Source organism: Oncorhynchus mykiss, chromosome 1 (genome assembly GCF_057628025.1).
Source record: "Oncorhynchus mykiss isolate SJ-2025 chromosome 1, ASM5762802v1, whole genome shotgun sequence".
NCBI lineage: Eukaryota > Metazoa > Chordata > Actinopteri > Salmoniformes > Salmonidae > Oncorhynchus > Oncorhynchus mykiss.
The window spans coordinates 59,865,434-59,877,413 of record NC_143022.1 but is presented as its reverse complement, the minus strand read 5'-3'; the positions used below and the strand labels follow the sequence as shown (position 1 = coordinate 59,877,413).

The 11,980-nt window shown below is 38.7% G+C and overlaps 1 long non-coding RNA gene across 1 annotated transcript; it reads left to right on the top strand.

The window, feature by feature from the left end:
* The first annotated feature begins 9,856 nt into the window (after nt 1–9,856).
* On the top strand, nt 9,857–10,220 carry LOC149985591 (uncharacterized). Its single transcript, XR_016496129.1, has 2 exons — nt 9,857–9,955; nt 10,058–10,220. It is a non-coding gene; the product is annotated as an uncharacterized LOC149985591 (long non-coding RNA).
* Nucleotides 10,221–11,980: the final 1,760 nt, after the last annotated feature.

Here is an 11,980-nt window from a genome sequence, read left to right as displayed (position 1 = left end):
ATGTTTCACTTCCCAAGGCTTCCACTAGATGTCAACAGTATTTAGAACCTGTTTTGAGGATTCTACTCTAAAGGAAGGGCTCACAAGAGCTCTTTGAGTGAGTGGTCTGGCAGAGTGCCACAGGCTCGGTCTGGCACGCTCACGAGAATGGTAGCTTACGTTCCACTTCATTTGTACAGACAAAGGAATTGTCCGGTTGGAACATTAATGCATTTTTATGTTAAAAACATCCTAAAGATTGATTCTATACTTAGTTTGGCATGTTTCTAAGGGCTGTAACAGAACTTTTCGTTCGACTTCGGCGCAAGCTGAATGCGCTTTTGGATTTGTTTACCAAACTCCCTAACAAAATAAGATATTTGGACATAACTGATGGACATTATCGAACAAGTCAAACATTTATGGTGGAACTGGGATTCCTGGGAGTGCATTCTGATGAAGATCATCAAAGGTAAGTGAATATTTATAATACTATTTCTGAGTAATGTTGACTACCCAATATGGCCGGTATCTTTGTGGCTGTTTTGTTGTCTAAAGGCTGTACTCAGATTATTGCATGGTTTGCTTTCTCCGTAAAGTTTTTTTGAAATCTGACGCAGCAGTTGCACACAACTTCTTGACGCTATCCATCCGGGATAATTGTCATCAACAACAGCTGAATAGCATAGCGCCACAATCAAATAATATTACTAAAAATATTTATATTCATGAAATCACAAGTGCAATTTTGCAAAACACAGCTTAGCCTCGTCTCAGATTTTGAAATTATGCTTTACAGCGAAAGCAATCCAAGTGTTTGTGTAAATGTATCGATCGCATGACAAAACATTAAGTACACTTAGCATCAGGTAGATTGGTCACGAAAATCAGAAAAGCAATCAAATTAATCGTTTACCTTTGATGATCTTCGGATGTTTTCACTCACGAGACTCCCAGTTACACATTAAATGTTCCTTTTGTTCAATAAAGATTATTTTTATATCCAAAATACCTCCGTTTGTTTGGCGCGTTATGTTCAGAAATCCACAGGAAAGAGATGGTCACGACAACGCAGACGAAAATTCCAAATAATATGCGTAATGTCCACAGAAACATGTCAAACAATTTTTATAATCAATCCTCAGGTTGTTTTTAAAATATATAATCGGTAATATTTCAACCGCAACGGTCTTGTTCAGTACGAGAGGGAAAGGAAATGGCTGTCCGAACTCTGTTGCTCGAGCAAAACTCATGTGACCACCTGACGCGATGTTATCTTTCTGGATCATTTTTCAAAATAAAAGCCTGAAACTATGTCTGAAGATTGTTGACACCTTGAGGAAGCGGTAGGAAAATGAATCTGTTTGATGTCCCTTTAAATGGCGCAATGGGAGGCTATGGAACATGGAGTTTTCAAAATAGAAGCCACTTCCTGGTTTGATTTTTCTCAGGGTTTCGCCTGCAATATCAGTTATGTTATACTCACAGACAATATTTTGACAGTTTTGGAAACTTTAGAATTTACTAATAATAATAATACTAATAATACTAATAATAATAATATGCATATATTAGCAACTGAGACTGAGGAGCTGGCCGTTTACTCTGGGCACCTTTTCATCCAAGCTACTCAATACTGCCCCTGCAATCATAAGAAGTTAAACAGCCATCACTAGCCCCCTACTACCCGGCTACTCAACCCTGCTGCCCTAAATATATAGACATGGAATCACTGGTCACTTTAATAATGTTTACATAATGCTTTACTCATTTCATATGTATATACTCTATTCTATTCTATTTTATTTAGTCAATGCCACTCTGACATTGCTAATCCTACTATTTATATATTTCTTAACTCCATTATTTTACTTTAGATTTGGCTGTATTGTTGTGAATTGTTCAATATTATTGCACCGTTGGAGCTGTCAGTTGAGGACTTGTGAGGTGTCTGTTTCTCAAACTAGACAATCTAATGTACTTGTCCTCTTGCGCAGTCGTGCACCGGGGTCTCCTACTCCTCTTTGTATTCTGTTTAGATTCAGCTTGCGCTGTTCTGTGAAGGGAGTAGTAAACAGGGTTGTTTGAGATCTTCAGTTTCTTGGCAATTTCTAACATGGAATAGCCTTCATTTCTCAGAACAAGAATAGCCTGATGAGTTTTCGAAGAAAGGTGTTTGTTTCTGGCCATTCTGAGCCTGTAATCGAACCCACAAATGCTGATGCTCCAGATAATCAAGTAGTCTAAAGAAGGCCAGTTTTATTGCTTCTTTAATCAGGACAACAGTTTTCAGCTGTGCTAACATAATTGCAAAAGGGTTTTCTAATGATCAATTAGCCTTTTAAAACGATAAACTTGGATTAGCTAACACCGTGCAATTGGAACACAGGAGTGATGGATGCTAACTATGGGCCTCTGAATGCATATGTAGATATTCCATTAAAAATTAATAGTCATTTCCAAAATTAACAATGTCTACACTGTATTTTTGATCAATATCAGTATCTAAATTTGACTGTGTAGCTCAATTAAGTTGCTTACAGTTAAAGTCGAAAGTTTAAATACATTTAAATACAACTTCAAACTCGTTTTTCAACCACTCCACAAATTTCTTGTGAAGAAACTATAGTCGATTAGGACATCTATTTTTTTCCAAAATTGCTTACAGTCAGATTATTTCACTATTCATTCACTGTATCACATTTCCAGTGGGTCATAAGTTTACATACAGTAAGTTCACTGTGCCTTTAAACAGCTTGGAAAATTTCAGAAAATTATGTCACAGCTTTAGAAGCTTCTGAAAGGCTAATTTACATAATTTGAGTCAATTGGAGGTGTACCTGTGGATGTATTTCAAGGTTTACCATCAAACTCAGTGCCTCTTTGCTTGAAATCTTCGGAAAATCAAAAGTAGTCAGCCAAGACCTCAGAAAAAAAAATTGTAGACCTCCACAAGTCTGGTTCATCCTTGGGAGCAATTTCCAAATGCTTGAAGGTACCACGTTCATATGTACAAACAATAGTACGCAAGTATAAACACCATGGGACCAGGCAGCCGTCAGACCGCTAAGGAAGGAGATGCATCTCTGTCTCCTAGAGATGAATGTACTTTGGTGTCAAAAGTGCAAATCAATTCAAAAACAACAGTAACGAACCTTGTGAAGATGCTGGAAGAAACAGATACAGAACTATATCCACAGTAAAACGAGCCCTGTATCGACATAACCTGGATGGCCGCTCAGCAAGGAAGAAGCAACTCCTCAAAAAAAAAAGCCAGACTACGGTTTGCAACTGCACATGGGGACAAAGATCGTACTTTTTTCATAGAAATGTCCTCTGGTCTGATGAAACAAAAATAGAACTGTTTGGCCATAATGACCATCGTTATGTTAGGAGAAAAAAGGGGGAGGCTTGCAAGCAGAAGAACACCATCCCAACTGTGAAGCACGGGTTGGCAGCATCATGTTATGGGGGTGCTTTGCTGCAGGAGGGACGGGTGCACTTCACAAAATAGATGGCATCATGAGGAACAAAAATGATGTGGATATAATGAAGCAACATCTCAAGACATCAGTTAAAGTTTGGTCGCAAATGGGTCTTCCAAATGGGCAATGACCCCAAGCATACTTCCAAAGTTGTGGAAAAATGGCTTAAGGACAACAAAATCAAGGTATTGGAGTGGCCATCACAAACCCTGACCTCCATCCTATAGAAAATGTGTGGGCAGAACTGAAAAAGCGTGTGGGAGCAAGGAGGCATACAAACCTAACTCAGTTACACCAGCTCTGCCAAGAGATTTGCTGTCATACCTTGTCCATAGACTGCTTACAGGGTAAGCAAACCAATGTAATTTGGTAGTCTGGGTGAACTATCCCTTTAAGGAACTAAAAAATATTTTATTTATTTACCTAATAAAACTATGGAGGCCTAATCTCTCCACGGATTTCAGGTAGGAATTATGTCAGTATGTCTTAATTCCTTCACTACTCTCAGAAACTGTTTTTCCACCTCTTGGTTGAGCAGAATCGGACAGTGTTTGGTCACTACTGGTCAGTCTTCTGTATTCACTGGGCTAGGGTCAACTATGGTCCGCGGTCATCAATCATATCAGGCAGTGAGCAGGCAACGATGAGCTGGCTAAAAGAGTTGACGGCTTGACACAACTTGGCCATTGGTGCCGCTCCGAATTCCAAGCCGTCACAGTCTGAAAGGATTACTTGCATATATTTTGTGGTACAAGAAAGCATTCATGCCCCCTTTTTGCAGAGTTTTTATTGGCTTTTTATAGTTTATTTATTTATTTATTTATTCCCAAACCCACATCTTGATATTTGTCTTTGCATCCCGTTATTACTTTTCTTTAAATTAATGAGAGGTTGAAAAATGTACTGCAATATGTAACTTTTTGGGTGACCAGACCAAATTCACATAGAAATATGAATTACAGATATGTTATTCTCATTGATTGCAAGTCTAAGAAGCTGTAGATATGTTCTTTTTTCACTATTTCTATGCTTCCCATTCCTAAGTTTTGTTTTTGCATCTTTTAGATCTTACAGTTAAAATACAATATTTTTGGTTATGGAAAATATATTTCACAGAGGTTTAGATGATACAATGATTCTCTACACAATGACTTCTGGTCTTGTCACATAAACTAAAATTAGGCAAACTATTAGAATTTTAACAACCATGACATTTGCATATTGCACCTTTAATCCTCTTCATTCCTATGTGGAACATGTGGCTTCCACGAAAGAGCACCACTGTGCTGATATTCTGCAAACACCATATTCACCAAACACAGGATAAATTCTTCACCAAGGTCAGAACGTCCTGCGATTTTGCCCTTTTTTAAATTAAATACTTACGGACATTGAACAAACAAAGGCCATCATTTGTAAAATAAATTCAATGATTAACAGTCAGAGGAACATTTTTCACTCCTATTCAGGACACACACAGTTGGCAGTTTCTCAGGTAAAGTGAGTACTGGTCTTGGGGATCCAAAGGGGTGCACATTTCAGTTTCTGCCATAGCAATAACATGCGAGATGATGAGTTGATTAGAATCAGGTGTGAGACTTTGCCTGAAAGCTCCTGAAGTCCAACTTCCGAGCCTGGTTATCCAATCCCCCCGCCCTTCGATCGTGAAACAATAGAGATTGTAATGGCCGTGCCAGGATTTCTCACCTGACTTCTTCTACATAGAACTACAATAGGGAACTTGTAAGTAATGCTCTTATGATAAATGATGACAAGATAATTGCATTTCTCATACGACACACCAGAATCACCACATTGTCTGTAATGACAACAGAAACATAATATGCGAATATGCGATAATATGTGATTTAAGTCCACCTATTTGATTGCATCTCAATATTACTTACACATTCCTGCATTTTTAAGCAGTTGACAAACAGGCCTTTTTTCATACAAGATGAGCAGCAACGATAAACACACTTCCCTTTAATCTTTTGTCGTGGCATGGTGACGACATTGTGGCATGGCGTACGATTCACCTCATGTAACATTTCCTGTATGTCATCATGTCTTTCAAAGCTTTGTGAGTAAGAACGATGTGTCATTCTCCGCCTGTGCTATCTTTTTCCCACAAGGCAGGCAGGAAGTGGGGCAGAGGATCTTGCACAATGGCCCACAGTGGTGAGTTTACATAGCTGAGATACCGAGAAAGATAGCCCGCTGTCACATATAGGCCTGATAGGAACTAATCAGTGCTGGTGGTTTCAACTGTCAGGCAAATCTGATGGGTCGGACCTCACAAGGTCTCCGGTATGCTGTCTGAATGTGTGACAGATTATATCTTAGCAATGGCCTAAAATCTATCCTGCTGATGCCCGCCTTAGGTGCTCTGTACGTGTGGCTCTCAATTGTCCCTTTAAAAAAAATGGGAGCTCTGTACACACTTAGAAAATAAGGTTCTTTAAGGGTTCGTTGGTAAGGGGGATGGTTCTATGTGCAACCATAACTTTTTGAGCCAACAGTTCTTTGCAGTTCAGAAAAGGGTTAAGGGGCCTCATTTAAAAATGCTGCACGTACAAAATATACCCAAAAACAAGTGTGTGCCTGTTTTTCCACAAACGTTTCCCACAAAAAACTACAATGGTGTAATTTGGTATAAATACGATATTATAAACTGGGTGGTTCGAGCCCTGAATGCTGATTGGCTGTCATCCGTGGTATCTCAGACCATATACCACGGGTATGACAAAACTTTTATTTTTACTGCTCTAATTACATTGGTAATCAGTTTATATTAGCAATAAGACAACTCGGGGTTTGTGGAATATGGCCAACATAACATGGCTAAGGGTTGCTCTTAAGTGCCTGGACACAGAATTTAGCCATGGTATATTGGACATATACCACACCCCTTCGGGCCTTATTGCTTAAGTATTCACTGTAGTGTTTTTGTGGAATTTACTGTACTATTCACTGTAGTGTTTACAGTTAACAATAGCATAAATACTGTTATAAAATAACTGTAGTATATGCTATAGTAAGTCATGTCATGTTTTTTCAAATAAAATACAATTTTATTGGTCGCCACACATATTTAGCAGATGTTATTGCGGGTGTAGCAAAATGCTTGTGTTCCTAGCTCCAAAAGTGCTGTAATATCCAACACTATACAACAATAAACACAAATCTAAACAGTTAAAGAATGGAATTAAGAAATAAATAAATATTAGAAAGAGCATTGTCGGAGTCCGGGGTATTTATGTATATCTATATATGTACATGTATGTATTTATATATACTGTACATACAGTGCATTCGGAAAGTATTCAGACCCCTTGACTCTTTCCACATTTTGTTACATTACAGCCTCATTCTAAAATAGATTAAATAAAAAACTTCTCAATCTACACACAATCACCCATAATGAAAAAACAAAAACATTTATTTACATTTATTTTTTCAAATATATAAAACATAAAAATCTGAAATGCCTTATTTTACATAACTATTCAGACCCTTTGCTATGAGACTCAAAATGGAGCTCAGGTGCATCCTGTTTACATTGATCATCCTTTGGATGTTTCTACAACTTGATTGCAGTCAACCTGTCGTCAATTCAATTGATTGGGCGTGATTTGGAAAGGAGGTCTCACAGTTGACAAGCCATAAGGTCGAAGGAATTGTCCGTAGAGCTCCGAGACAGGATTGTGTCGAGGTACAGATCTGGGGAAGGGTATAATTTTTTTGCAGCATTGAAGGTACCCAAGAACATTATGGCCTCCATTATTCTTAAATGGAAGAAGTTTGGAACCACCAAGACTCGGGGGAGAAGGGCCTTGGTCAGGGAGGTGACCCAGAACCTGATGGTCACTCTGACAGAGCTCCAAAGTTCCTCTGTGGAAATGTGAGAACCTTCTAGTTGGACAACCATCTCTGCAGCACTCCACCAATCAGGCCTTTATGGTAGAGTGGCCAGACAGAAGCCACTCCTCAGTAAAAGGCACATGACAGCCCGCTTGGAGTTTGCCAAAAGGCACCTAAAGGACTCTGACAATGAGAAACAAGATTCTCTGGTCTGATGAAACCAAGATTGAACTCTTTGGCCTGAATGCCAAGCATCACATTCTTACGGTGGCAGCATCCTATTGTGGGGATATTTTTCAGCGGCCAGGACTGGGAGACTAGTCAGGATGAACGGAGTAAAGTACAGGGAAAGATGAACGGAGTAAAGTACAGACAGATCCTTGATGGAAACCAGCTTATTGTGGGAAGCTTGTGGAAGGCTTTCCGAAACCTTTGACCCAAGTTAAACAATTTAAAGGCAATGTTATCAAATACTAATTGAGAGTATGTAAACCTCTGACCCACTGGGAATGTGATGAAAGAAATAAAAGCTGAAAGAAATCACTCTACTGTTTATCTGAGATTATTATGTAGTATTGTGTGTAGATTGATGGGGGAAAAAACAATTTAGTCAATTTTATTATAAGGTTGTAACATAACAAAAAAAAAAAGTGAAATGTTACTTTCCGAATGACTGTGTGCATTTTCCCAACAGTGATTTTCCCAAATGAACTTGTTGCAGAAGAAAATCAGTGTGTGATTGCGTAGTGCACCACCATTTCTCCCATTATTGATTTTACAGACACAAACAGATCCCACCTTGTCTAGCGTGTTTTGTTTTGTCGACATTTGGAAAGTTTAGACCTTTTTTTTCACCAGTCTATGACATTTTTTATCGTACTTTACTAGCATAAACAAGTTGAATGGAAACCTGTTTATTGTTACCATAAAAGGTGAATGGAGGGCACATTACAGGTGGCGTTATAATGCTCATTCCAAAAACTGTGCTATCACCACAGTTTTTGGACAAGTCTGATTTATAACGGGAAACATGCACCAAGTTAATTATGAATCTCAATATTTTTAGACATACTCATTCTTTAAAAAAAATGGCACACGCAGATTTTTTTGTGACATTTATGCAATATTATAAATTAGGCCACTGGACAATATTTTGGGGTATGGTTTACACATAGTTCTTTTTACAACCATGAGTGAGTGTCATTCCAGTTTTTGTGTTCTGTGGTTTTGTGCCAGCAGATATTAAACATGTTTACTGCAATGGAAGTATTCTAAAAGATAAGAACTCAATCCAATAAGAATCCAATATTAGTTAGACATTTTCATATAAAATTAGGTTACATGAAATTTAATATACTGTAGTAACTACTAAAACACCTTTGGAATTATAATTCAGCACAAAACAAAATATTATTATGTACTATAGACCATATTATGACTAACCAGAATAAACAACCCTGTATAACAAAAAAAACTTCTAGGTAGAACCTTTGAGATTTAGAATGGTTCTTTACATTTTTTTTACAGTACCTTATAAATGTTCTATGTAGAACCCTTTGAGTATGGTTCTTTATAGAACCTTTTAAAAAGGGTTCTACAGTTTATGGCACCAAAAATGGTTCTGCTGTCGTTACAAGCTTAAAGAACACTTTTTTAATACCATGTACTGTAGATCCCATTTTGTTAAGTGTGTACTACACGCTTAGAAAAAATGGAGTGGCTGTGGATCCTAGTTATCTGGAACTGTCTTCCCCACAGCTAAAGGTCTTATGCTTCAGGGCATGTGTGTGATTCTCTACTTTACACACAGTTTCTGCTCTACTTGTTTGGCTGTCCAGAGTACAGGCTACTCTGGAGATTGGTGCCCAGCTAACAACAACCCGATAATTGCCTCAAAACTGAACGTAAACTATACCGAAATGAATTTCACACATATAACAACAGATTCAATTTATTAAGTAAAGTATGATGGGGAAAGAATGGGGTGAATGGGTGAGTTGATAAGTGAGTGGAAGCGAACAATGCATAATTATGTAATGACCAATTGTGAATGAAGAACAAGGCAGGCCATTTTATTGTATTGATCCATTCTAATTATAATCTTAAAATGGTATGTATCCTAAGAATGATAAGATGGCAGGGACACAAAAAAGAGTGAACTGGAGAATATTACGCACTACAAGCAAGCAAAGGTATGTCAAAGTGTGTCAAGCAAGTTCAAATTACGAAAATTGTGTCAACTGGGAAACCAGCTAAATAAAATCCAATTGATGCTAATGCAAAAAGACGCACACATGCATGAGCTAACAATAATTTAAAAAAATTGACCTCTGTCATACAGAACTTATATTCATTATAATGCCATTATTTATTTTGTGCTGAGTTTCACTATTGTCACGAATCCCGTTTCCTGAGTCTGTTTTTTGCCTATGTTCTGTCCTGGAGAGTTTTTCCGGCGTCCTAGAACACACCCTGTCTGGTTGCCGGGCAATGTAGCCAGTTGGGGTTTCTGATTATCCGCACCTGTATCCCATCAGCTATCTGCACACCTGGTCCTGATCATCATCTCTCCTCTTCATAAGCCCGGACCTGACATCCATTCCCTGCCGGATCGTTAGCCATGAACAGTATGTTGTGCCAGAGTATCAGCCTCAAGTTGGATAGAAGTTGTTTTGTTGTTTGTTACGTATTGCTTGCCTTGAACTTACCTCTGTTTGTTCTGTCTTCAGTTACTCACCCGGATCATTTACCCCATTCCCGCCTGGTCGTCAGAAGATTCCGCTTCCCCATTGGATCCACCTATTTACTCCCATCAACTCATCACCGCTACCCGCTACACCACCTGGATATATCTACCCATTCACTTGTAAATAAATACTCACCTTTTTCCTACTCTCCTTGTCCTGGTCTGCTTCTGGGTTCGACTTTGAAGAAGCGTGACAACTATTTACCACTTGGAGTTTATACGGATGTTTAGACTACTGATGTTTTCATCATTTGACCATGCGGTTGAGGTAAGACAAAGGCACTCCACTAAAATTGATTGAACACTTCAATTATTATACATTTTCTGTACAGTAACCAAATGAAAAATAAATACATCTATTCTAATGTTACCCAGGGCCTTCATAAACATAACCAGATTATAATTTTTGCAACAGCATATGTGACCAACCGGGTTGATTCGGTCTTATGTAGCAAAATTAGAAATTGTGTTTTTTACATTGGATAAAAGTAGACTTCGAGATAGAAAATGGTATATCATACACTACAGCTGAGGAACAATGGGAAAGTTAAAAGTGGATAAACTTGTAACCTCACTTTTGAGAAAATGGTCCTTGAATGTTTTGGTAAACCTCTTGGAGCTCTTTGTCTTCACCTATTCAGCATCATTCACACCCACTTAAGCCTTAACCCCACCCATCACTTTAAGTATTTACATGTGAGGCCATGTACTAAACAGGCAAAGATTTTGAGACTAAAGGCTGGTTTATACTTCGGGTCTGTTCGTAAATTCAATCTGGAGTGCCAGAGTGTGATCAGAGTGCGCTCAGGTCGTTCCTAAACTCAGCGCATTTCTCTCTCGGAGCATTCATAGCGGACACTGGATGCACAGGTCGAGGAGTAGAGTTGATCCGAGCGTTCTGACCTAACAAGTGTCAAGCACCCAAGCTAACCTCCAGTTGGCTAGCTTGCTAGCTACTTACAGACACAAATGGGAGAACAGCTCACTGTGACCCTTTTACTGGCCCTAGCAGAGCAGGTTATATTGTTTTTATGTTGTCCAGAGCATTGGTGACATTAACTGTGCTGCTGGCAACAATTTAATTACGCTTTATTGTCAACTTTTACTGGTACCAGCCATATTCAACACGTGTTAAGCGTTCGTAAATTCGTAAGTTATTCTGCTATGGCACACTCAGACGAGAGTGCTCTGAAATCAGAGTAGATAGCCAGAGAGAATTTACCAGCTACGTCTATCGACAGTTGTTGCAGTGGCATCATGAACATTCTATTGAAATGGTTACTTGCATAGTGGGGTATTTTGTTTAACTTCTCTAGGGTAGGGGGCAGCATTGGGAATTTTGGATGAAAAGCGTGCCCATTAAACTGCCTGCTACTCAGCCATAAAAGCTAGAATATGCATATAATTATAATTAGATTTTGATAGAAAACACTGTTTCTAAAACTGTTTGAATGATGTCTGTGAGTATAACAGAACTCTTATGGCAGGCAAAAACATGAGAAAAAATCCAACCAGGAAGTGGGAAATCTGAGGTTTGTAGTTTTTCAACTATTGGCCTATCGACGACAGTGTCTATGGGGTCATATTGCACTTCCTAAGGCCTCCACTACATGTCAACAGTCTTTAGAACCTTGTTTGATGCTTCTACTGTGAAGTGGGGGCGAATGAGAGGGGAATGAGTCAGAGGTCTTCCAGAGAGCCACGAGCTCAGTCTTGCGCGTTCACGTGAGAGCGAGCTCTGTTTTGTTGCAATTCTACAGACAAAGGAATTCTCCGGTTGGAACATTATTGAAGATTTATGTTAAAAACATCCTAAAGATGGATTCTATACTTTGTTTGACATGTTTCCACAGACTGTAATATAACTTTTTGGACTTTTCGTCCTTACTTTCTGCTGGACTTGCAG